The sequence below is a fragment of the Bison bison genome, unplaced genomic scaffold (genome assembly GCF_000754665.1).
Source record: "Bison bison bison isolate TAMUID 2011002044 unplaced genomic scaffold, Bison_UMD1.0 scf7180017864533, whole genome shotgun sequence".
Taxonomy (NCBI): Eukaryota; Metazoa; Chordata; class Mammalia; order Artiodactyla; family Bovidae; genus Bison; species Bison bison.
The window spans coordinates 14361657-14387863 of record NW_011495082.1 but is presented as its reverse complement, the minus strand read 5'-3'; the positions used below and the strand labels follow the sequence as shown (position 1 = coordinate 14387863).

General features: G+C 37.6%; 1 long non-coding RNA gene across 2 annotated transcripts in view; it reads left to right on the top strand.

Moving 5' to 3' along the window:
* LOC104982548 overlaps positions 1 to 26207 on the top strand; it is a 195847-nt gene that overhangs the window by 125631 nt on the left and 44009 nt on the right. The window contains exon 3 of one of the 2 annotated variants that reach the window (XR_824527.1): positions 17803 to 17868. The exons of the other annotated variant lie outside the window; for it this stretch is intronic. This is a non-coding gene — a long non-coding RNA (uncharacterized LOC104982548). Of the gene's footprint in view, positions 1 to 17802; positions 17869 to 26207 lie in introns of those variants that run through there. 2 annotated transcript variants of the gene reach the window in all.

Here is a 26207-nt window from a genome sequence, read left to right as displayed (position 1 = left end):
ATAGCAAATTGGATTATAAGAAAACATGGAGGACAAAATTAAAATATGTAAGTTATTTTCCTTGTCACATTACCACGGGGTAGTGTTTCATTTTCAAGGAACCACAAAAGGATCACCTTTAGAAAATAAAAAAGGATCACCTTTGAAAAGGGGGAAGGATAAAGTCTTATTTATACAGTGTCGACACGTGTTCTGGGTGAGATAGATACCACCTCACCCCTCGTCAAAAACCACTTATACTGTGAAGATTGTTTACTGTTATTTTATAGCGGAAATCTGGCTCAAAATAATGCCTTGTGTAATACTCTACTCTTTGAAAACAACATTAAGAGACATAGCAGTAAAACATACGGATGTACTTGGACTTCTTTTTAGGTTGAAAGGTCACCTCAGGAAAAGATAATCATTTTCTATTAATGCTGAAACTCCTTTGCACTTGCCTGAACTATGTGGAAGTACACAGTGTCTTAATAGAAGATTAGTTCACATTATAGTCTGACAAGAATGACTTGCAAAGTGTGATTCATGCCCTGAAACAACACACTAAAGATAATGTCTCCCCTGTCTAGTCTGCAGTAATGAAAATAACCAAGAAACTGCATCACAGACTTTATAGGTCTGTAAACATACACAAAATCAGGTCACCCTGTGCTGCCATTGTCATTCGCCATTCATATATACTATGTTTATTCCATTTATTCAGAACCATACTTGTACTAAAGAGGGAATAGGATCAAATATTTAATTTACAGAAATATCTCCACCTTTCCTAAGTGAGCAGACTATCAAATGATAGGAAGAGAGAATATCAATTAAAGATGCTGTGTGAATTTAATCTATAATTTATATATTGATCTATTCAGTGTAAGAGAAAATTTTGTCCAGCTAATGAACTCAAGGCCAAGCAATTAAGATATATTTAAATATTTAAGGAACTATCAAAATCGTCTAAAAATAATAGATTACACAACCTATAGTCTTTATTGTTAAGTCAGGGTTTAAATATGAAAGGATGCCTAGTGGTACATTTATTATTATAATTTATTTAATTATCACTGTATGAATCATAAGAAATATGAAAGAGGAAATTTGCAGTATCTCTATCTACTATAAAATATTTGAGAGAGATAATATTTATGAATTGATTTTGCTATATAATGATTCATTCCTATTGTTGCTGTTTGGTTGCTAAGTCGTGTCTGACTCTTTTGTGACTCTGTGGACTGTAGCCCACCAGGCTCCTCTGTCCATGGGTGATTTCCCATGCTAGAACACTGGAGGGGGTTGTCATTTCCTACTCCAGGGGATCTTCCTGATCCAGGGATTGAACCCACCTCACCTGCATTGACAGGCAGATTCTTTACCACTGAGCTACCTGGGAAGATGATTGATTACTTATTGTAGAATTATTTACTGTATTAGTCAATGAATTGAAATGCAGTAACTTTTTAAGTATATTATTAGTGAAGAAAGCAAGAGTGGTTGAGTCATGTCTGACTCTTTGCAACCCCATGGACTATACAGTCCGTGGAATTTTACAGGCCTTTTCCCTTCTCCAGGGGATCTTCCCAACTCAGGGATTGATCCCAGGTCTCCCGCATTGCAGGCGGATGCTTTACCAGCCGAGCCACAAGGGAAGCCCAAGAATACTGGAATGGGTAGCCTATTCATTCTCCAGGGGATCTTCCCAACCCAGGAATCAAACCTGGGTCTCCTGCATTGCAGGCAGATTCTTTACCAGCTGAGCTATGAGGGAAGCCCAGATGTTTTGGGAACCTGGCTCTCTGCTATATACCCCAGAGGCTAAGGTACCTAATGTTGATGCCAACTCCTTGCTCCTCCTGGAGAAGTGCCTATCTGGTGAGATTCCTCCCTACTGTGTGCTGTCACACTGGGCATCGGCAGAGAAAGTTTCTCTGCGTCTCTTACTTGTCTTAATACAGTCCTTTGAATCCCCTGTTGTAGACAGGTGTTCAGGTAGTCTGTAGGTTTTTTCTAAGCCCATATTATTAGGATATAATACTAATGTTGTATATTATTAAACAGAGTATTCCTTAACTAAGACAGATAGTATTATTTGCACATTATTTGTTACAAAGATGATAACTACATTTGATGGTTTCTGATATTGTTATTATTAGTAATTAATGACAATATAGATACCATTTAAATGTATTTTAAAACATCCTAGATATTTTTCAAAACCCTGTTCAAATTCCATCTTATTAATAGATATTTCTCTGGCCCATCCTCAGAAAGATTAGTTATTCTTCTGCTTCTTATTCAGGTTTCTAGTATATATTTCTCATTTAATTAAATTTATTAATTTATTGTTAAATTAATTTTATTTAAATTAATTTCTAATTTAATTTAATTGTTAATTTACACATAGACTCCCTCTTGAAGTCTTGAATTTATAAAAAATATCTGTCCATCATCTTTATATGTGGGAGACATTATCAGCTACTTTGGACAAGACTTCTTGAAATAAAAGAGTATAATACAGGAAAGCCCTGGATAAGAAGTTACACTAGAAAAAGTCAAACTGATGACTGGCAACAGAGATAAACGTTGAGGTGACAAATTAACAACGTACTTTAAGCTCTTTTTAAGGGGCTAGAGATGTTTGCATGCACCTTGCCTTACATGATCATAAGAAAGGCCTCCCTGACTTCCCAGCTCTTAGGAGACATGCAGTGGGAATACAATCTAGAGTGAAGCACTCTTGTGACTGGAAGCTGGCTGCCTGAGTGCTGATTGCAAAGGGAAGGCTTGGGAGATGGGAGAGGTCTTCCTTCTGGTGCTTCAGCAGAGGGCTCAGGAGCTTGCCTGGTCAACTGGAACAAAAGCGTGTGGCTCCCTCCATTTCTGTTTGCCAGTGCCTGAGGAAATCCAACAGTCTGACATGAATGAGTACTGTGGGAAAACTAAATTGTGAACAATCAAGAGAAAAGTATCAATAGTTCTCAAAGTAACTAGAGGGATAAACACCTAGTCAAAAACCTAGAAAAGCGGAATCTGCTGAGGCAGAAGTGATGATACGTAAGAGGATAACTTCCAGAAAAAAACATTAATAGTGTTCCAAGAAAGCCACTTATAATTAACTTTTCCTCCAAATCCTTCAGGAATCAGAAAGTATGATTTCTAAATTAAAAGAAGTCACTGTATGAACAAATAGGCTTCCCACGTGGCTCAGTGGTAAAGAATCCGCCTGCCAATGCAGGAGATGCAAGGAATGCAGGTTGGATCCTAAAGTCGGGCAGATCCTCTGGAGAAGGAAATGGCAACGCACTCCAGTATTCTTGCCAGGAATATTCCCATGGCACAAAGGAGCCTGGGAGGCTACAGTCTATGTGGTTGCAAAGATTCAGGCGACAGTGGCTAAACAACAACATTAGACCATTCAGGTATGACCTAAATCAAATCCCTTACAATTATACAGTGGAAGTGAGAAGTAGATTTAAGGGACTAGCCCTGATAGACAGAGTGCCTGATGAACTATGGACGGAGGTTTGTGACATTGTACAGGAGACAAAAATCAAGACTATTCCCAAGAAAAAAAAATGCAAAAAAGCAAAATCGCTGTCTGAGGAGGCTATACAAATAGCTGTGCAAAAGAGAAGTGAAAAGCAAAGGAGAAAAAGAAAGATATACCCATTGAATGCAGTGTTCCAAAGAACAAGAAGAGATAAGAAAGCCTTCCTCAGTAATCAGTGCAAAGAAACAGAGGAAAACAGTAGAATAGGAAAGACTAGAGATCTCTTCAAGAAAATCAGAGATACCAAGGGAACCATGAATTTCATGCAAAGATGGGCTCAATAAAGGATAGAAATGGTATAGACCTAACAGAAGCAGAAGATATTAAGAAGAGGTGGCAAGAATACACAAAACTATACTAAAAAGGTCTTCATGACCCACATAATCATGATGGTGTGATCACTCACCTAGAGCCAGACATCCTGGAATGTGAAGTCAAGTGGACCTTAGAAAGCGTCACTACGAACAAAGCTAGTGGAGGTGATGCAATTCCAGTTGAGCTATTTCAAATCCTAAAAGACAATGTTGTGAAAGTACTGCACTCAGTATGCCAGCAAATTTGGAAAACTCGGCAGTGGCCACAGGACTGGAAAAGGTCAGTTTTCATTCCCATCCCAAAGAAAGGCAATGGCAAAAAATGCTCAAACTACCACATAATTGCACTTATCTCACATGCTAGCAAAGAAACGCTCAAAATTCTCCAAGCCAGGCTTCAGCAATATGTGTACCGTAAACTTCGAGATGTTCAAGCTGATTTTAGAAAAGGCAGAGGAACCAGAGATTAAATTGCCAACATCCTCTGGATCATGGAAAAAGCAAGAGAGTTCCAGAAAAACATCTATTTCTGCTTTATTGACTATGCCAAAGCCTTTGGCTGTGTGGATCACAATAAACTGTGGAAAGAGATAAACAATAAACTTCTGAAAGAGATGGGAATACCAGACCACCTGACCTGCCTCTTGAGAAATCTGTATGCAGTTCAGGAAGCAACAGTTAGCACTGGACATGGAACAACAGACTGGTTCCAAATAGGAAAAGGAGTACGTCAAGGCTGTATATTGTCACCCTGCTTATTTAACTTATATGCAGAATACATCATGAGAAATGCTGGGCTGGATGAACCACAGGCTGGAATCAAGATTGCTGGGAGAAATATCAGTAAGCTTAGATATGCAGATGACATCATCCTTATGGCAGAAGTTAAAGAGGAACTAAAGAGTCTATTGATGAAAGTGAATAAGGAGAGTGAAAAAGTTAGCTTAAAGCTCAACATTCAGTAAACTAAGATCATGGTATCTGGTACCATCACTTCATGGCAAATAGATGGGAAAACAGTGACAGACTTTATTTTTTGGGCTCCAAAATCACTGCAGATGGTGATTGGAGCCATGAAATTAAAAGACGTCTACTCCTTGGAAGGAAAGTTATGACCAACCTAGATAGCATATTTAAAAGTAGAGACATTACTTTGCCAACAAAGTCCGTCTAATCAAGGCTGTGGTTTTTCCAGTAGTCATGTATGGATGTGCGAGTGAGTTGGACTGTAAAGAAAGCTGAATGCTGAAGAATTGATGTTTTTGAACTGTGGTGTTGAGGAAGACTCTTGAGCATCTCTTGTACTCCAAAGAGATCCAACCAGTCCATCTTAAAGGAGATCAGACCTGAGTGTTCATTGGAACAACTGATGTTGAAGCTGAAACTACAATACTTTGGCCAAGAGCTGACTCATTTGAAAAGATCCAGATGCTGGGAAAGACTGAAGTCGGGAGCAGAAGTGGGCGACAGATGATGAGATGGTTGGATGGCATCACCGACTCAGTGGACATGAGTTTGAGTAAAGTCTGGGAGTTGGTGATGGACAGGGAGGCCTGACATGTTGCAGTCCATGGGCCTGCCAAGATTCAGACACAACTGAGTGACTGAACAGAACTGACTGAAGCAACAACAACATGTAAACAAACAAAAATAAGACTACGATCACTGCTGAGGAAGAAATGTTACCAATGTGAAAGATATATGAAAATCGTGTGTCAAGAATTCCAGAGTAGAATTTTTCAATTTTGGGTCTTTTCAGATTATTTGAGCAGTCAATGGGGGTACATGTGTGCTGAGATATTGATTCCCCACAAGCTGTGAAGGCCTCTAGTGGCCAAGGTGCCCAGGTTGCTACCATGTGCAGACTACTTCATTGGCCAGTGATGCTGTAAAAAAGAAACGAAAGATTTTGGGAGCTCTGATGCAGAAGCTAAACCCAAAGGCGTCACGTGTGCATAACTAAAGCTCTAAAAAGAGAGTAAGACAAGAAGAGAAATAGTAAAGGAAAACAGTTCCATCAAAATCAAGTGGACTGTTCATTTGAAAAATCTCACTGAGGTGTAGGGAGTATAAAGGAAGCAACACAAACAGTATGCTCTTCATATACCCAGTTCGAGGAAAGTACTGGAGAATGTGCTGCAAACAAATGCAATTTGAAGCAGAAAAATATAGAAAAAGCAGAAGTAGGAAGAAAAATTTTAAATTAATATTAGGATATTAATTAAATTAAAATTATAAATTAGTATTGCTAGTAGGGTTACAGGATTATGTACATTAATATTAGGAATGGGCTTCCCCGCTGGCTCAGATGGTAAAGAATCCACCGCAATGTGGGAGACTTGGGTTTGATCCCTGGGTCAGGAAGATCCCCTGGAGGAGGGCATGGCAACCCCTCCAGTATTCTTGCCTGGAGAATCCCCATGGACAGAGGAGCCTGGTGGGCTACAGTCCATGGGGTCACAAAGAGCTGGACACGACTGAGTGGCTAAGCACAGCACAGCACAGTATTAGGAATATTTAATAACATATAAATATATAATTATGTGGCTTGGATTGTGTTATAAGGATTATGTAAACAACAGAAATATTGGGAGACATTACTTCTCTAAAAATTCTTGAGTTTAAGGAGGAGTATAGTGAGAAGAAAGGAAAAAAATAAATACTATAAAGACTTTTTCAGCATAGGAGAAGGAATTGAGTAAGTTAAATATTTTTGTGTTGGATTCACTGTTATTATTAATTTAAATATGAAACTGGTGATGTAGGATGGCTTCAGATGGGAGTTATAGCAATTTGTTGTAGTACCACTCCAGGAAGGAAGGTTCCTTTCTTACCTGCCTCGTTCCTTTGTTTTTTCTTTAGTCTTATGTTCCTGGGATTGCACTCCCCATTGGTATTAGCATATAAACTTTTGCCTTAAATCCTGTCTTCTAAGGTATTCAAATTGAATTTGAAAATAAACACTACTGACACCAAAAAAAAAAATTGTGGAACTTTCAAATTAGAAAGTTAGAAATAGCTTAGAAAGGAAAGGGAAAGAAAAAATCAAACATAATCCAAAAAAAAACAGATACAGGCATTAAGAAGTGCCAGCAAAAAAGTAACATAAGTGGTAAGTACACAATAATAGAGAAGGGTGCAAAAAAAAATAATGTTTTTAAAGGTATTGATTTTTCTATTAAACAATTCAGGCTTTATGATTGTGTTAATTAAACAAAGTTCAGCAGCAGAGGTTTTATTGGAAATGTCTAAATCCTAGTAACAGAGTATAAATAAAGGAGTGAATGAAGATATTTCAGGCAATTGTAACTGACAAGAAGCAAGAGTCATAATGAAAATAGGTAAAATTGAATTCAAATTAAAAGTATTAATTGGGACTGTTAAATTAATTAAAGAGGCCATTAGACTGGTTCTAATATCTTAGCAATGTACATAAGTAAATAAAAACATAAGCCTTTAATTCCTCAAGGTTAAGAAATGAAAACAAAGAAACCAATTTCAAACAGCCAAGGAGGCTTTCCCAAATACTGCATTTGCTTAAGCCATAGCCTATCAAATAACGTCCTTGCTTTGCTTCTAACTCTTTACACAAGCCTCTCCTCTCAGCTCCTGTCAGTTCCCTACCGCTTCAGGTTTGGCACTGCCTGATTTGAGTTTATTTTTGCTTAAACAAAGTCTTAAAATGTTTATTATGCCTCAGTTGATCTTTTAACAAAACAAAAGAAAATATAATAAAATAACAATAGATACAGAAAACATGCCATATTTGTAACAGTTTGTGATGTCAATCTGCAACTCTCCTACATAGAACTTGAAACCTCAACCTAAACAGTATGCTACTTAAAAAGCAATGGATCACTGAAAAAAAGCAAAGAAGATATTAATAAAATACTCAGAGACAAGTAAAAATGAAGACACAAAGATCCCAAATTGATGGGATACAGCAAAATAATTCTAAAAGAAAATTTAATAGTGATACAAGCCTACAGCAGGAAACAAACAAACAAAATGTCAAATAAACAACCTAAACTTCCACCTAAAGAAAGTGGAAAAAAAAAAAAGAACAAACTCAAACTCAAAGTTAGAAGGAAAGAAATTATGAAATAAGAGCAGAAATAAATGAAACAAATAAAAAAATAGAAAAGCTCAATTAAAGTAAGAGCTGGTTCTTTGAAAAGAAAAAGAAAAGTGATAAGCCGTTAGTTAGACTCATCAGGGAATAAAAGAGAGAGAGGGCTCAAATCAATAAAATGAGAAATGAAAAAGAAGTTACAACCAGCGCCACAGAAACACAAAGAATCATAAGCCATTACTATGAACAATTATTTGCTGATAAAATGGGCATCATGGAAGAAAAGAACAAGTTCCCAGGAATGTACAATTTTTCAAGACTGAATCAGTAAGTAATAGAGAATATGAACAGATTAATTACCAGTAACGAAACAGAATTACTAATTTAAAACATCTCCATAAAAATAAAGAACCAGATGAATTCACAGGTGAATTCTACCAAACGTTTATAGAAGAGTTAGTCTCTGTCCTTCTCAAACAATTTTAAAAGGTTATAGAGGAAGGAACACTTCTGAACTTATTTCACAAGGTGAGAATGAGTCTGATGTCAAAACTAGACAAAGACATCAGTTCAGTTCAGTCTCTCAGTAGTGTCCGACTCTGCAATCCCATGGACTGCAGCACACCAAGCCTCCCTGTCCATCACCAACTCCCAGAGCTTGCTCAAACTCATGTCCATCGAATCAGTGATGCCATCCAAACATCTTAGCCTCTGTCGTCCCTTTCTCCTCCTGCCTTCAATCTTTCCCAGCATCAGAGTCGTTTCCAATGAGTCAGTTCTTCCAACAGGTGGTAAAAGTAATGGAGTTTCAGCTTCAGCATCAGTCCTTCCAATGAATATTCGGGATAGATTTCCTTTAGGATTGACTAATTTGATCTCCATGCAGTACAAGGGACTCTTCAAGAGTCTTCTCCGACACCACAGTTCAAAAGCATCAATTCTTTGATGCTCAGCTTTTTGTATAGTCCAAACTGCACATCCATACATGACTACTGGAAAAACCATAGCCTTGACATTTGGACCTTTGTTGGCAGAGTGATGTCTCTGCTTTTTAATATAATATCCAGTTTGGTCATATGTTTCCTTCCAAGGAGCAAGCATCTTTTAATTTCATGGCTACAGGCACCATCTGCAGTGATTTAGGAACCCCTAAAAATGAAGTCTCTCACTGTTTCATTGTTTCCCCATCTATTTGCCAAAAAATGATGAGACTAGATGCCATGACTTAGAATCTTTAGTTTTAAGCCAGCTTTTTCACTCTCCTCTTTCAATTTCATCAAGAGGCTCTTTAGTTCCTCTTTGCTTTCTGCCATAAGGGTGGTGTCATCTACATATCTGAGGTTACTGATATTTCTCCTGGCAATCTTGATTCCAGCTTGTGCTTCATCCAGCTTGGCATTTCAAGTAATGTACTCTGCATAAAAAGTTAAATAAGCAGAATGACAATATACAGCCTTGACATACTCCTTTCCCAATTTGGGACCAGTCTGTTGTTTTCATGTCAGGTTCTAACTGTTGCTTTTTCACGTGCATACAGATTTCTCAGGAGGCAGGTAAGGTGGTCTGGTATTCCCATCTCTTTCAGAATTTTCCACAGTTTGTTGTGATCAACAGATTCAAAGTGTTTGGCGTCGTCAATGATGCAGAAGTAGATGTTTTTTTCTGGAACTCTCTTGCTTTTTCTATATTCCAGTGGATGTTGGCAATTTGATCTTGGGTTCCTCTGCCTTTTCTAAATCCAGCTTGAACATCTGGAAGTTCTCAGTTCACATATTGTTGAAGCCTGGCTTGTAGAATTTTGAGCATTACTTTGCTAGCATATGAGATGAGCGCAATTGTGCAGTAGTTTGAGCATTCTTTGGCATTGCCTTTCTTTGGGATTGGAATGAAAACTGACCTTTTCCAGTCCTGCTGAGTTTTCCAAATATGATGGCATATTGAGTGTAGCACTTTCACAGCATCATCTTTTAGGATTTGAAATAGCTCAACTGGAATTCCATCTCTTCCACTACCTTTGTTCATAGTGATACTTCCTGAGGCCCACTTGACTTTTGCATTCCAGGATGTCTGGCTCTAGGTGAGTGATTTTACCATCGTGGTTATCTGGGTCATAGAAATATTTTGTTGTATAGTTCTTCTGTGTATTCTTTCCACCTCTTCTTAATATCTTCTGTTTCTGTTAGGTCCCTACCATTTCTGTCCATTATTGAGCCCATCTTTGCATGAAATGTTCCCTTGGTATCTCTGATTTTCTTGAAGAGATCTTTAGTCTTTCCCATTCTATTGTTTTCCTCTATTTCTTTGCATTGATCTCTTAGGAATGCTTACTTATCTCTGCTTGCTATTCTTTGGAATTCTGCATTCAGATGGGTATATCTTTCCTTTTCTATTTTGCCTTTCACTTCTCTTCTTTTCTCAGCTATTTGTAAAGCCTCTTTAGACAATCGTTTTGCCTTTTTGCATTTCTTTTTCTTGGGGATTTTCTCGATCACTGACTCCTATAAAATGTCACAAACCTCTGTCTATAGTACTTCATGGACTCTGTCTATCAGATCTAATCTCTTGAATCTATTTCTCACTTCCACTGTATAATCATAAGGGATTTGATTTAGGTCTTACCTGAATGGTCTAATGGTTTTCCCTACTTTCTTCAATTTAAGTCTTAATTTTTCAATAAGGAGTTCATGATCTGAGTCACAGTCAGCTCCCAGTCTTGCTGTTGCTGACTGTATAGAGCTTCTCCATCTTCAGCTGCAATGAATATAATCAATCTGATTTCAGTAGTGACCATCTGGTGATGTCCATGGGTATAGTCTTCTGGTGCATTCTCTTGGCAAAACTCTGTTAGCCTTTGTCCTGCTTCATTTTGTATTGCAAGGCCAAATTTGCCTGTTACTCCAGGCATTTCAGTCCCCTATGATGAAAAAGACATCTTTTTTGGGGGGTTGGGGTTTTATTACTAGAATATTTTGTAAGTCTTCATATCACTGTTCAACTTCAGCTCCTTCAGCATTAGTTGGGGCACAGACTTCGATTACTGTGATATTGAATGGTTTACCTTGGACATGAACAGAGATCATTCTGTCGTTTTTGAGATTGCATCCAAGTACTGCATTTTGGACTCTTTTGTTGACTATGTGGGCTATTCTGTTTCTTCTAAGGAATTCTTGCCAACAGTAGTAGATATAATGATCATCTGAATTAAATTCATCCATTTCAGTCCATTTTATTTCACTGATTCCTAAAATTTCGATGTTCAATCTTGCCCTCTCCTGTTTGAACACTTCAAACTTACCTTGATTTATGGACCTAACATTCCAGGTTCCTATGCAATATTGTTCTTTACAGCATCGGACTTCACTTCCATCACCAGTCACATCCACAACTGGGTGTTGTTTTTGCTTTGACTCCGCTCTTCATTCTTTCTGGAGTTATTTCTCCACTCTTCTCCAGTAGCATATTGGGCTCCTACTGACCTGGGAAGTTCATCTTTCAGTGTCATATACTTTTGCCTTTTCATCCTGTTCATGGGGTTCTCAAGGTAAGAATACTGAAATGGTTTGCCATTCCCTTCCCCAATGAACCTTGTTTTGTCAGAAGTCCCCACCATGACCCATCTGTCTTGGGTGGCCCTATGTGGCATGACTCATAATTTCATTGATTTAGACAAGGCTGTGGTCCATATGATCAATTTGATTAGTTTCCTGTGATTGTGGTTTTCATTCTGTCTTCCCTCTGACAGATAAGCCAAAGAGGCTCATGAAAGTTTCCTGTTGGACAAATATATCACACACACAGAAAAATTACAGATCAATATTACAGATGAACATAATGAAAAAAATCCTTAACAAAACATTAGTAAACCAAATTCAGCAATTTATTGAAAAGACCATACACGATGATCAAATGGGATTTATCCCAGAGATTCAAGGATGGTTCAATAAATGCAAATCAATTAATGTGACATATCACACTAACAGGTTGAAGAATTAAAATCATATGATTGTCTCAATAGATGCAGAAAAAGCTCTTGACAAAGATCCAACATCCGTTTATGGTAAAAACTTTCAACAAAGTGGATATTAAGTTATCATACCTTAACAAAATAAAGGCGGTATATGACAGACTCACAATTAACACACTCAACAGTGAAAAGTTAGAAACATTTCCTCTAAGATTAGTAATAAGATAAGAATGGCCTATCTCATCACTTTTAATCAACAAAATATTGAAAGTCCTAGCTACAGCAAGATAAGAAAATCAATAAAAGGCATTCAAATTGTAAAGGAAGAAGTAAAATTGTCACTGTTTGCAGTTAGCATAATACTATACATGTAAAATCCTGAAGATGTCACCCCAAAACTACTAGTACTCATCAGTGAATGAAGTAATGTTGCAGGCTATAAAATTAGTATGCATAAGTCTGTTGTATTTCTATATTCTAACAATGAACTAGCAGAGAAAGTGAGGGGGGAATTATAATCACATCAAAGAGAATAAAATACTAGAAATAAATCTAACTAAGGAGGTAAAAGACCTGTAGCTGGAAAATTATAAGATAGTGATAAGAGAAACTGAATATGATACAAACAGATGGGAAAATACAGAGTTCTCGTGGGTTGGAAGAAATAATGTTGTCAAAATGACTATATCACCCAAGACAATCTTTACCTTAAGTGCAATCACTATCAAAATACTAATTAATTTTTCATAAAACCAGAACAAATAATTCTACACTTTGTATGGAAATGCAAAAGACTCTGAGTAGTCAAGAATACTTGAGAAAGAAGAACAAAACTGAATATATAGCATTCCTTCGTTTCAAACTATTCTACCAAGCTTACATGAATCAAAACAGTATGGTTCTGGCACAAAAGACAGATAGATCTATAAAATAGTACAGAAATGAACTCATGCTTACACGGACAATTAATCTGTGACAGAGGAAGCAAGAAAATACAATGAATGGTATGGAAAAACTGGACAACTATATGTAAAAGAATCAAACTGGATGACTTTCTCATACCACATACGAAAATAAATTCAAAATGGATTAAAGATGTAAACATAAATGTAAAACCTAAATCCATAAAACTTCTAGAAGAAAACATGTTTCTTTGACATTAGCCTAAGTGATCTGTTTTTGGACATGCCTTTAAAGCAAAGGAAACACAAGAATATAAACAGACGGGGCTACATCAAACTAAAAAGGTTTTGCAAGATGAAAGAAACTATGAAAAAAACAAAAAGCCACTTGCTGAATGAGAGACCGTATCTGCAAACTATATATCATGTAAGGACTCATACAATTCATCATAAACAAAAGCAAACAACCTACTTAAAAAATGGGCAGAGGGGCTGAATACAATTTTTTTTCAAAGAAGAGGTACAGATGACTGACAGGCATATTAAAAAAAACAAAAACGCTCAACTTCAGTAATCATTAGGGAAATTCACACTAAAACCACACTGAGATATCACCTCGCATGTGTCAGAATGGCGATTATCAAAGAGACACAAGTAAGTGTTGGTGAGGCTGTGGAGGAAAGGGAACCCTTGTGCACCATTTCTAGGAATGTAAATTGGTGCGATCACTATGGAAAAAAGTATGGAAGTTCCTCAAAAGTTAAAAGTAGAACTACCAAATGATCCAGAAATTCCACTCCTGGGTATTTATAAGAAAAAAGGAAAACACTAATTTGAAAAGATATATGCAACCCTATGTTCGGACCTTAGTCAGCAAAGTGCTGTTTCTGCTTTTTCATATCCTGTCTAGGTTTGTCATAGCTTTCCTTCTAAGCAGTAAGCGTCTTTTAATTTCATGACTGCAGCTACCGTCCTCAGTGATTTTGGAGCCCAAGAAAAGAAAATCTGTCACTGTTTCTGCTTTTCCCCCTTCTATTTGCCATGAAGGGATGGGACCAGTTGACGTGATCTTAGCTTTGGATGAGGATCTAATTACTGGGAAGTTAACTCATGGCACAAGTTAGCTTCAGCTGAAGAAACAGGTCTGAAACAGGGAGAGATTTTGAAAGAACTCTTGCAAATTCTCTGCTTTCTTCTTTCATTGACTGTCATTGGCTAATTCTAACTATAAATTATCTGGTCAGAAAGCCCATATGAACCAATCCATAGGTGTTAACTTCCTAATGTATAGAGCAGGGAAGAGACGGGTGGAGAACAGATTAAGATAGTATATGAGGTACAGGGGGAGTCAAATGAACAATAAGCACTGAATGGTTTTAAGAAGAGAGAGATAATCAGATGTGCACTTTAAAAAGGTCAGTAGTGTATCAACAATTTTTGCAACATTAGTACTTCTGTTTATAACCCTGATAAGAGTTTAATTCCTAAGATTGCAGCCTGACTAGCAATAGGGATAAAAACAAAAAGACAGTGATTCTTAGCCTCCAGTTATGTGAGATCAATACTGGGAAGAAATCTGGTTCTGTTAACATTGTTACCCAGAATTTTAGCTAGGATTATATTTAGGGACATATATAGGATGACCATATGCCTGGTTTGTCTGGGACAGCTGTTTTGCACTCAGAAGTGTTCTTTAGACTCAAAATATATGGTCACCTTTAGAAAATCCCTAAATAACCATGGGTTAAACTAAATATGAGTTCCATTCTGAGTCATCAGAAAATAAAACTAAATTAGATATTTAAACATGACAGAATTGAATATAAAATTGCTTTGATTAGGATGTCATAGAGATGGCAATTCCAACTCCTTAGAGCTAGGTATTCAAAGGGAAGAGATTAAAGTTATTACCATTCAGTAGCTTGGGGAAGAGTCCCTATGAAGTTGAAAAACAGATATCTGAGGAGGCAGCATTGAGCAGTAGGTACTATTGTCTTTGAGGGCCTGTGATAGGGCTGAGTCTTCAAGCAGTGAGAAGAATGCAAAGTGTATTCAGTTACTGGAACCACTAGGACAAACTGTCTGCCAGAGGTAAAAATGCTGGGCTGTGCAGACACAGGAAGTAGACAGAAAGCTCAAAGGAAGCAAACAGCGTCCAGCCTTGCAGTCTCACTCTAGATCCCTTACTGGCAGAGCCCATCTGCCTATATGGGTTTGCAAAACAGAAATGGGTTTTCAGTCCTAAGCCCAGAACTACAAACTCGTTTACTGATCATTTACTGGCACATTGGAAAATGGTTACATTGAAAAACAGAGGTTATATGTTTGATGTGATTTTAAAATTTGGGCCTATGTAGTTGAGGATATCAGTATCAGAACCATTAACTATGTTTTTGCTTCAAAATCTATCTTAAAAGTAAAACATATTTTAAATATTAGCACAGATGTTATGGTGCAAGTATGTATTTTCTGTATGAGCCTTTGAAAACATTTCTTTCACTAATTTACTCAATCTGTTTTTTCATACATGAAATAAATTGGCCTAAGTGTAGTAGGCATATCTATGTAAATGTTCTGTTTTTATGGATTTAAAACTTACTTGGCTAAGTTTTTATTGCAGATGTGCATATACACACACATAGAAATGCCTTGAGGCGTAAGAAGCACATTAGTAAAGTTGATTGAATTTTCACCCTCCTTTGCAAGCACGGACATGTTTCTTACTTTGCATGTCCTTCAGGCCTCATCAGAGCACGAAGTTCCAAGTGACTTCAAAGGGTTTTCTGCACTCAGATCAGCTCTATGGGGCATGTAGGGAGATGGGAAATGAACCGACACCAAAGGTGCAATGAAAGGTAAAAATCCTAGGCTTGCCACAGCTCTTGAGCCGAGCAGCAGGCTAAATTACTGCCCCTGAGTACAGGGATCTCAAGGGTTTGGGAAGGGAAAGGTGGTGAGCATTTAAGGTAGAAAATAAATCTGAGTTTCTTCATTGGATTTAGGGACAATTTTCCTCTGAGTAACATAGGTAACATTTAATTATTATTATGTGAATCTGTCAGCTTTCTTGTTTAGAGAAGGAAATAACAGATAAATGTAAATCATCAAAATTAAAAGCAAAATATCGTATGTAGTTACAGTGCTTACCTCTAGTACAGTAGGGATTCCACATATACTATGTGTATATAAATAGGTCCTTCTGAATCTGATACTATTTTTTGTTTGTTTGTTTGTTTACAGTGCTAAGAGTTCTAAAGATATTGAGGAGTTAAAGACAGATTCAGAAACATATAGGAGAAATCTTTGTATCCATTTATATCAACTTTTTTCTTCTCTGAAAGACTGGCCTTGGGGATGGGAAGAAAGAACAGGTAGAAAATGAAAGCTAGGTACTACATACTCCAGTAGCAGTGTTAGTTGCTCAGTTGTGTCTGACTCATTGTGACCCCATGAGCCTGCAAGGCTCCTCTGTCTATGAAATTCTCCAGGCAAGAATACTGGAGTGGCTTGTCATTTCCTTCTCCAGGGGAATCTTCCCAACCCAGGGATCAAACCCAGGTCTTCCGTATTGCAGGCAGACTCTTTACCACCTGAGCCACCAGGGAAGCCCCATGTCCTCTAACACAAATTCATATAAGTCCTTATAAATAAGCAAGTATAAAATTTAGCAGTGAATATGAATTTTAAAAAGATAATGTTACAAAGTGTTCTATTTGTAGGTAGGCTGTACGTATATTTGATAAAAATCATGAGATTTGAATTTTTGATAACAATTCTTACATAATTCTAATTTGATATTAATCTGAAATTCCTTTTCTGGAATTAGAATTTTTACTCTCTATCAATTCAAATATTTGAACTTATAGATTTAAACTTTTCCTTTATTTTCTGAGGCTTTTCTGTCTCTCAGTTTCACAGTTAGGAGTTGCTGGAGCTTATAATGATATTACCTTAATTGATAATGGCATGGGATTAGGAGTCATCGGAGACTTTTCAGAAAGCTGTAATAAGCAGGAACTTTTTTTTTTTTCCCTGCTTTTAGCTGAATGACACAGGATAGCTGCTGAATGTGAACACTTAAGAGCAGCCATACCTTATTCTTTATGCTTATCATTGACCATGATTCCTACCGGAATATCATTTCTTCTGGAATTGTGCCTTAGTGTACTGACAATAAAGACTGAGTGAGATATATATTTTCTCAACAAAATACATTAAAATGATTAATTATTCAGTCATGTTTAAAACTATTGCTTGTAAAGCAAAATTACCTGGACACATTGTTTTAAAATTTCCATCAGTCTCTCTCACCATCAGAATATTTTCTCCATAAGGCCCTGGTTGTCACTCTGTTCAGTTTGTGCATTCTACACCTGACTTCCCTTCATGTTATCAAAACCCACTATCTCTAGAGATTTAGAATATTACTAGTAGCGGGGGATGAAATTATGTGGTTGGAAGAAGAGATTTTCTCTAATTGGGGAAAGATTTCCTCCTCCACAGTATTCGGGTTTTTTCCTTTATTTCTTGGATTTGGCTCTTGGTTACCATTTGACATTTACCGTGTTATCTCCCCCTGGCATTTTCCCTAGCACCCCACTGCAGCTACTGATGCCACCATTTTCTCCAGGCATCATTTCTTGAGGCATCCTCCACCCATTTCATATGCAATTCTTTGTAAAGGGCATCTGCTTTTCACTGCTCAAAATCCACATCTTTTTTTTTTTTTTCCTCATTCCAAAATCCACATCTTCAGTTCTGATCCCTCTTATTTGTGCTTCATTATTTCTGCTTTCCCCCTAAATTTAGCCTCTGAAAATGTGAAGGAATAGTGCAAAAGTCCAACTGTATGGTTCAAGGTTGTGTTTCCAACATATAAGAAAGTTATGTTAAGGATAAACTGTAAAATTTCTCTCCGGTTTCATTATCTATGGGTTTATTGTTCATACACTAGTAAAAATAAAAAAGCAAATAAATAAAAAAATGAAATTAAAAGGAAGTTACTCTTACAGGAGTGTGCACAGAGAGGACAAGAAATCAGTGGTATGAGTGCCAACAACCTCGGAAACAGCAGGAGCCAGGTCCATCTCCTTTGGGGTCAGTTTTCAAACTTTACTTGTTAGTAGTCTTGGTGCAATCACTGACAGAATTAGCAGTGCTCTCAATAACCTTCAGACCTATTAGCAAAAACAGCCCCTTCAACACAGATTGGCAAGAATTTCAGTGATTCACTTCTGGGTCTTCCCAGGTAGCTCAAATGGTAAAGAATCTGTCTGCAAGGCAGAAAACATAGGTTCGATCCCTGGGAGGGGAAGATCCCCTGGAGGAGGGCATGGCAACCAACTCCAGTGTTCTTTCCTGGGGAATTCATGGACAGAGGAGCTTGGCAGGTTACAGTCCATGGGGTTGCAAAAAGTCGGACCTGACTAAGCAACTAACACACCCTTCAGTCTTTCACACAGAAGTAACTATGGAAAATGATGGCTGTCATATAAATCACACATTCAGTTCAGTCACTCAGTTGTGTCTGACTCTTTGCAACCCCATGAACCGCAGCATGCCAGGCCTCCCTGTCCATCACCAACTCCCAGAGTCTACCCAAACCTATGTCCATTGTGTTGGTGATGCTATTCAACCATCTCATCCTCTGTCGTCCCCTTCTCCTCCTGCCCTCAATCTTTCCCAACATCAGGGTCTTTACAAATGAGTCAGCTTTCCGCATCAGGTGGCCAAAGTATTGGAGTTTCAGCCTCAGCATGAGTCTCTCCAATGAACACCCAGGACTGATCTCCTTTAGGATGGACTGGTTGGATCTCCTTGCAGTCCAAGGGACTCTCAAGAGTCTTCTCCAACACCACAGTTCAAAAGCATCAATTCTTCAGCACTCAGCTTTGTTTATAGTCCAACTCTCACATCCATACATGACCACTGGAAAAACCATAGCCTTGACTTGACGGACCTTTGTTGGCAAAGTAATGTCTCTGCTTTTGAATATGCTATCTAGGTTGGTCATAACTTTTCTTCCAAGGTGCAAGCATCTTTTAATTTCATGGCTACAATCACCATCTGCAGTGATTTTGGAGCCCCCCCCAAAATAAAATCTACCACTGTTTCCCCATCTATTTCCCATGAAGTGATGGGACCAGATGCTATGGTCTTAGTTTTCTGAATGTTGAGCTTTAAGCCAACTTTTTCACTCTCTTCTTTCACTGTCATCAAGATGCTGTTTAGTTCCTCTTCACTTTCTGCCATGAGGGTGGTGTCATCTGCATATCTGAGGTTATTGATATTTCTCCCAGCAATCTTGATTCCAGCTTGAGGCCCAGATTTTGGAACACAAGTAAAAGACCCTCTAGCAACTTGCAGAAATGGGAGGAGACTGATCAACCTTTTTGGGATTCTTATATAAGGTGCAGGAAGACAGTGAAAATAGTACTATATGTAACATTTACTCTGGCTCCGCATTTACTTCTTATCTGGTGTAACTGTGCGATGCAGCCCACATAAAATTCTTAGAGTTTGTCATTCTTGATGTTCTTGACTTTCTTGCTATGATGGTAAATGGGCGCTCAGCAAGATTTCACTTGTCTGGGAGGATTCAAACAAGTGTCTCAAGTTGCTAATTTATTCATCCAAATGCCTCACTGCAGGTAATCTTTGCTTCATGCTGCAATGGTTAACACTAGCCATTTCCTCATAGTCTTAACCTAAAATTGCTTTCATTAGCATAGATATTCCTTCTTAATTTCCAAGTCCATTTGGCTCTATCCTCTCAGTATTCCAGGCAAAAGAAATTTTTATTGAAGTGTATTTGATTTACAGTATTGTATTAGTTTCAGGTATGCAACAAAGTGATTTAATATTTTTGTAGATTATACTCCAGGAAAAACATTTTAGAGTCATCTTTGATGGTACATTATTGTGATTTTCCATCTCACATGTACGAATTTATAATTCATGTAACAGTAAATTATATCATCACAAATCACTCACATTGAAATCTTAACTCTCACAACCAGCACATTCATTAGAAACTAATTTTATTCATTACTAGATTGTAATATGTGCATGCTTGTGTGCCAAGTCACTTCAGCTGTGTCTGTACAACCCTAAGGACTGCAGCCTGCCAGTCTACTTTGTCCATGGGATTCTCTAGGCAAGAATACTAGAGTGGGTTGCCATGCTTCAGAGGATCTTCCCAACCCAGGGATCGAACCTGCATCTCTTATGTCTCCTGCAATAGCTTCTTAACAGTCTCCTTACTTCTGTTTTTTCCCTTTTTAAACTCTTTCTACATGTTACTGCTAGCTTAATCTTCCCTAAACTAATTTTATGTTGACATAAGACAGGAGGAAAATATTTCAGTTCCCTACTAAAAACCTCTAATATCTTTATATTATCTATCATATTAAATATATATATATATTTTTGAGCAATGAATTCTTTTTTTTTGCTTTTTTTAACCTTACAATATTGTATTGGTTTTGCTATATATCAACATGAATCAATTGTCTGATTTGTGCGATTTTTAAATAATCTGGCCCTAACTTATTGTTTTCAATTTAGTCCCTTATGTAGAAAGTCTTTTAGTTAACATAATAGTACTGATTTGATAAATCCTGTTTTCCCAATGAAAATGTAAACTTCACAAGAGCAAAGATAGTATCTCATATCTTTCATAGAACCTATAAAAAGTTTCAAAATAATCAATTATAGATTTGTAAATTAATTTAAAAAATAAAGTCAGTTTCTAAATGTCACTGAAATCTGATTGTTTTAAATCAATTAAAAGCATGTCAAAGGAAATAAAATTTCAAGTTAAAGAACTTATATGGCCTAAGAATTGTTATTATATTATCCCTATTATAACATTCTTTGCCCATAAATGAGAAAATTAGCTCACCATGTTTTCTGAAAGACAAATCAAAAATTATTTAGAGATTCCTTTTCAGAGCTCTATCTACTGTTATTTAATATGGAAATTGCTTTCTGTGTTTCACAATAGTTGTGGAAATTCAAATGCATAATTTATAAATGGATAATGGTCCACTTCTTTGTTACTTCATATGCCACGCTCCCTTATAAAGTTGAACACTATTTAAAATTTAATAAAATTCAAATGATATTAGTGTTTTGATTATTTACAACAAATTTTCTTCAATCTACTTTTAAAAATATTTTTTCTTAATGCATAGCAACTTCTGCTCACCTAAGAACCACCTTACATTTCACCTATCAGTGTCACAGTACTGTCACTACTTTATGAGATTTACTCATAAATTTCCAGCTTTCATGTTGTATTGTGTAGAGGATGCATGCCTGCTAAGTCACTTCTGTTGTGTCCTACTTTTTGCGACTCCATGGACTGTAGCCCACCAGGCTCCTCTGTGGGATTCTCCAGGCAAGAATACTGGAGTAGGTTGCCATGCCCTCCTCAAGGAGATCTTCCCAACCCAGGGATCGAACTCATGTCTCTTATGTCTCGTGCACTGACAGATGGGTTCTTTACTACTAGCACCACTTGAGGATAATTCTTTCAAAAGACACTGTGGAATGTTAAATTCATTCCTTTTAACACTTTGAGATGTATTTGTTTCTCTTCCCTACTATGTAAATATTGCTTTGTTGACACCTAATACTAATGTGTCAGAGACCAAATTCATTATTTTCACCCAACAAATTTCTCCTTTATCAAATACCTTCAAAGTTCACAATGGCACTTTCCCCTCTTTCTCCTTTAGATAACTTGATGAATAATTGTCTTCTCTGAATATCTTAAAAGTGGGTGAGATTATATAAAGATACAGACGTAGAGATAGAGATATTTCAGACATGAGAAAATTTCAGCTGTTTCTACATTTAATTTCGATTGAATTGTTGATGTCTGGTTACTAAATGGGCATTAAAATCTGTGTTGGCAGAAATCTTGAAACCTGAGATCTCCTCCAACTCTAAGTAGTGACCAGAAGTTCCTTAATCTCTTTGATTGACCATTCCCTCATCTGTATAATAATGTTATTGAAGTATCTCTCAGAGGTCCTTTTAACAGTGAAACTGGCCATAATTCAGTGGGTGGTGGGAAGTCTGTGACGTGCATCTTCATGGCTGAATAATCTTGGATAAGCAATATTGGGACTCACACTAACAGTACTGCCCATAAATAGAGGTTTGTCTCAGATGTTTATGGAGTCCCTGTAGCTCAAATGGTAAAGAATCTGCCTGCATGCAGGAGACCTGGGTTCGATCCCTGGATCGGGAAGATCCTCTGGAGAAGGAAATAGCAATCCACTCCAATATTCTTGCCTGGAGAATCCCACGGACAGAGGAGTCTGGCAAGCTACAGTCTGTGGGGTGGCAAAGAGTCGGACATGACTGAGTGACTAACACTGCTGCTGCTCGCATGTTGCATATAAATTTTGTATTGATAAACTAAAGGAATAGCAGTATTTAATCATAGCTCTCTGAGGTCTACTTATGACATTTATTATGTAAATATGGTTGATTATAATTAGCATTTCTCCTCACAAGCGTTTGAATTTCCTGAATTCAATTTCCTTTTTACTAGTGTGGGATAGGAAATCCATTTCAGCCTCTGAAAATGGAATGAGTTTAGGAATGGGGAAAGAAGCTACTTTCTTTTGGCAAGGTTCCCTGGGCTAAGATGCCAGCTTCATTTTTCTTCATTCCCCAGTGTTAGTTTGGTTCAGCTTTTGTTTTCTGCCAGTGCACTGTCATTTAAAATCCAGAAAACAAGAAAAGAAATTGCATCCTTGTAATTCAATATGTTTAGAACTTGGAGAATGCTAGACTTCTGAGGGTTTAGCAACTTATTCATTTCTATTTATGATATACTCATTGGGGTAAAAACAGCATTTTTAATTTAGAGACTATTGAACATATCTCCGTAAAATTTTCCATACAGTGTTAAATGTAATACCTATCTGACTCGGTTGTTTGGCTCAGAAATTCATAGCCATCATGTTTCATTTTCTCATGTGGATATTTTTGTAAAAAATAATAAGAAAAATCTACCAACATATGGATGCCTAGACAGAAGAAATGATTCTATTTTTATAACTTTCTATTGAATTTAGAATATATAAATACATAATCATTTTGAAATGGATTTTGCAATAGGTTTTATGCGTTACCTGTAAAAGGAGATACTGTTCGTAAAATTATGTTCTACACAAGACTATTTGGTGTTTGAAAAGTTATTATTGTAATGTTTCCGTTAATGATCTGTTTGGTTTACTGCCATTTAAGAATAAGAGCCTATTTGGGGCTTTTATTTCAGTTGCATGACAGTTCTTTCAGAGAGAGTTATTTAAAAGAATTTTGTGAAATAATAAGCCTTTTTGAAGAAATAGCAATATTTAAATACATTTTGAAAGAGGAAAGATTTGGAAAATAGGAACAGGTGGCAGCTTCCATGCTTACTGCTCACAGGCCCTTATCCTAACTGCCACCTAACAACTTTATCTCTCCCATGCCCCACGCAAGTGAAACTGAGGCTTAGCAGCTGGGAGCAAGGCCTCATTGAGAACCCCATGAACAGTATGAAAAGGCAAAATGATAGGATACTGAAAGAGAAACTCCCCAGGTCAGTAGGTGCCCAATATGCTACTGGAGATCAGTGGAGAAATAACTCCAGAAAGAAGGAAGGGACAGAGCCAAAGCAAAAAGAATACCCAGCTGTGGATGTGACTGGTGATAGAAGCAAGGTCCAATGCTATAAAGAGCAATATTGCATAGGAACCTGGAATGGTAGGTCCATGAATCAAGGCATATTGGAAGTGGTCAAACAAGAGATGGCAAGAGTGAATGTTGACATTCTAGGAATCAGCGAACTCAAATGGACTGGAATGGGTGAATTTAACTAGATGACCATTATATCTACTACTGCGAGCAGGGATCCCTCAGAAGAAATGGAGTAACCATCATGGTCAACAGAAGAGTCCGAAATGCAGTACTTGGATGCAATCTCAAAAATGACAGAATGATCTCTGTTCGATTCCAAGGCAAACCATTCAATATCACAGTAATCCAAGTCTATGCCCAACCAGTAACACTGAAGAAGCTGAAGTTGAATGGTTCTATGAAGACCTACAAGAACTTTTAGAACGAACCCCCAAAAAACATGTCCTTTTCATTATAGGGGACTGGAATGCAAAAGTAGGAAGTCAAGAAACACCTGGAATAACAGGCAAATTTGGCCTTGGAATACGGAATGAAGCAGAGCAAAGACTAATAGAGTTTTGCCAAGAAAATGCACTGGTCATAAGAAACACCCTCTTCCAACAACACAAGAGAAGACTCTATACATGGACATCACCAGATGGTCAACACCGAAATCAGATTGATTATATTCTTTGCAGCCAAAGATGGAGAAGCTGTATACAGTCAGCAAAAACAAGACCAGGAGCTGACTGTGGCTCAGATCATGAATTCCTTATTGCCAAATTAAGACTGAAATTGAAGAAAGTAGGGAAAACCACTAGACCATTTAGGTATGACCTAAATCAAATCCCTTATGATTATACAGTGGAAGTTAGAAATAGATTTAAGGGCCTTGATCTGATAGATAGAGTGCTTGATGATCTATGGAATGAGGTTTGTGACATTGTACAGGAGACAGGGATCAAGACCATCCCCATGGAAAAGAAATGCAAAAAAGCAAAATGGTATCTGGGGAGGCCTTACAAATAGCTGTGAAAAGAAGAGAAGCAAAAAGCAAAGGAGAAAAGGAACGATATAAGTATCTGAATGCAGAGTTCCAAAGAATAGCAAGAAGAGATAAGAAAGCCTTCCTCAACAATCAATGCAAAGAAATAGAGGAAAACAACAGAATGGGAAAGACTAGAGATCTCTTCAAGAAAATTAGAGATAGCAAGGGGACATTTCATGCAAAGATGGGCTCAATAAAGGACAGAAATGGTATCGACTAACAGAAGCAGAAGATATTAAGAAGAGATGGCAAGAATACACAGAAGAACTGTACAAAAAAGATCTTCACGACACAGATAATCACGATGGTGTGATCACTGACCTAGAGCCAGACATCCTGGAATGTGAAGTCAAGTGGGCCTTAGAAAGCATCACTACAAACAGAGCTAGTGGAGGTGATGGAATTCCAGTTGAGCTATTTCAAATCCTGAAAGGTGATGCTGTGAAAGTGTTGTACTCAATATGCCAGCAAATTTGGAAAACTCAGCAGTGGCCACAGGACAGAAAAGGTCAGTTTTCATTCCAATCCCAAAGAAAGGCAATGCCAAAGAATGCTCAAACTACCGCACAATTGCACTCATCTCACACGCTAGTAAAGTAATGCTCAAAATTCTCCAAGCCAGGCTTCAGCAATATGTGAACCGTGAACTTCCTGATGTTCAAGCTGGTTTTAGAAAGGCAGAGGAACCAGAGATCAAATTGCCAACATCTACTGGCTCATCAAAAAGCAAGAGAGTTCCAGAAAAACATCTATTTCTGCTTTATTGATTATGCCAAAGCCTTTGATTGTGTGGATCACAATAAATTGTGGAAAATTCTGAAAGAGATGGGAATACTAGACCACCTGACCTGCCTCTTGAGAAATTTGTATGCAGGTCAGGAAGCAGCAGTTAGAACTGGACATGGAACAACAGACTGGTTCCAAATAGGAAAAGGAGTACGTCAAGGCTGTATATTGTCACCCTGTTTATTTAACTTATATGCAGAGTACATCATGAGAAATGCCAGACTGGATGAAGCACAAGCTGGAATTAAGATTACCAGGAGAAATATCAATAACCTCAGATATGCAGATGACACCACCCTTATGGCAGAAATTAAAGAGGAACTAAAGAGTCTGTTGATGAAAGTGAATGAAGAGAGTGAAAAAGTTGGCTTCAAGCTCAACATTCAGAAAACGAAGATCATGGCATCCAGTCCCATCACTTCATGGGAAATAGACGGGGAAACGGTGGAAACAGCGTCAGATTTTATTTTGGGGGGCTCCAAAATCACTGCAGATGGAGACTGCAGCCATGAAATTAAAAGACACTTACTCCTTGGAAGAAAAGTTATGACCAACCTAGATAGCATATTCATAAGCAGAGACATTACTTTGCCAACAAAGGTTCGTCTAGTCAAGGCTATGGTTTTTCCTATGGTCACGTATGGATGTGAGAGTTGGACTGTGAAGAAGGCTGAGTGCCGAAGAATTGATGCTTTTGAACTGTGGTGTTGGAGAAGACTCTTGAGAGTCCCTTGGACTGCAAGGAGATCCAACCAGTCCATTCTGAAGGAGATCAGCCCTGGGATTTCTTTGGAAGTACTGATGCTAAAGCTGAAACTCCAGTACTTTGGCCACCTCATGCAAAGAGTTAACTCATTGGAAAAGACTCTGATGCTGGGAGGTATTGGGGGCCAGAGGAGAAGG